The 1,625-nt window shown below is 41.0% G+C and overlaps 1 non-coding gene across 1 annotated transcript; it reads left to right on the top strand.

Annotated features, from left to right (window-relative positions):
• The first annotated feature begins 579 nt into the window (after nt 1–579).
• Nucleotides 580–686, top strand: LOC127077302 (small nucleolar RNA R71). Its single transcript, XR_007787140.1, has one exon. It is a non-coding gene; the product is annotated as a small nucleolar RNA R71 (small nucleolar RNA).
• Nucleotides 687–1,625: the final 939 nt, after the last annotated feature.

Raw genomic sequence — 1,625 nt, 5'->3', positions numbered from 1 at the left:
TTTTCCATAATTTTCTCAAGGCTCGGCTTTGGTGGCACAGGTTGCATAGGTTGATTTGGTTTTGGGGCTTGGTAACCTCGTTGTCTCGGAGGTGCATTATTTTGGATAGGGTTATTGTTCTTATAGGAGAAGTTCGGGTGATTCCTCCATCCAGGGTTATAGGTATTCGAATATGGGTTCCCTTGGGCGTAGTTCACTTGCTCAGAGTTGGTTTCGTTTAATAGACTGCATTCTGCAGATTGGTGTCCTTTGGTTCCACATATCTCACAATCCGATGAAACTGCAGCTGCAGTATTCGGGTTTATGCACATATGCTCAACCTTGAGGGCTAACGCGTCCATTTTAGCTTACATCATGTCTATAGATCTTAATTCATGTACTCCTCCTTGGGCTTCCTTCTTCTCAACTGTCGCTCGTTCAACTCCCCATGATTGATGGTTTTGAGCCATATCTTCGATGAGGGTGCTAGCTTCAGGATAAGGTTTGTTCATCAGAGTGCCACCTGCGGCGGCGTCGATGGTCATCTTAGTGTTATAGTGAAGTGTGTTATATAAGGTCGGAATGATTAACCAATTTTCTAAACCATGATGTGGGCATGCTCTTAACAACTCTTTATATCTCTCCCAAGCTTCGAACAACGATTCTCCTTGGTTCTGGGTAAATCTGGTTATGTGGTTTTGATGAACGGCGGTCTTACTTGGGGGAAAGTATCTAGCAAGGAATACTTTTCTAAGGTTGTCCCAAGTTGTAATGGAATTAGGTGGAAGGGAATCTAACCATGATATGGCTTTATCTCTGAGGGAGAAAGGGAATAATCTTAAGCGGATTGCCTCAGGAGAAGCTCTATTGGTTTTAAAAGTGTCTGCTAATTGGAGAAATATTTTTAAATGTTGGTTTGGGTTCTCAGTAGCAAGACCTGTGAATTGTCTCTGTTGCACTAGTTGCAACAGGGAGGGTTTAAGTTCGAAATTATTAGCTGGGATGGTTGGGTTTACTATACTAGAACTAGGTTCTTCGTTGGATGGTTGGGCGAAATCCTTAAGAGGTCTATGATTTTGATCTTTGGCCATAGCTCTCCTAATTCTATGGAAAAATAAACGTGCGCGAGCGTAACGTTCAGGTTCCGCCAGAGGGTATACTAAGCTTCCGGTGCTGCGAGTTCTTCGTATTGATCGGCAGGTAACAACCTAAGTCTAAACGATATAACAACAGGGTACGAAATTTGACGAAATTGGTCCCCGACAACGGCGCCAAAAACTTGATGCGTGCTTTTCACAAGTATACGAACGTGTCAGAGTAATATAAAAGATTGTAGAATCCACAGAGACCAAGCGTCAATCTATCGTTATCTATTGTTACGGTGTTTATCTAAGGTAATCGAAATAGGGGTTTTAAGAGTGCACAATGAAAAATAAGTATTAAATAAAATTCAATTAATAAAGATAGGTTCGAATGTAATTCACATAATCAATTAATAATCCTAGTACTTGCTAATAGAATTACTTATGGGCAGTGTTTCCTACTTTGAAAAGAAGCAATTTAATGGGAACTATCGCTTTCGCGTATTCAGAACCGAGTTGTACTCCCTAATCAAACCCTCTTATTGTAACTTATAAAAAGGCGCG

This window comes from Lathyrus oleraceus, chromosome 4 (assembly GCF_024323335.1).
Source record: "Lathyrus oleraceus cultivar Zhongwan6 chromosome 4, CAAS_Psat_ZW6_1.0, whole genome shotgun sequence".
NCBI classification, from domain to species: Eukaryota; Viridiplantae; Streptophyta; class Magnoliopsida; order Fabales; family Fabaceae; genus Lathyrus; species Lathyrus oleraceus.
Note: the sequence above shows the minus strand (reverse complement) of the source record. Positions and strands in the feature narration are given on the sequence as shown.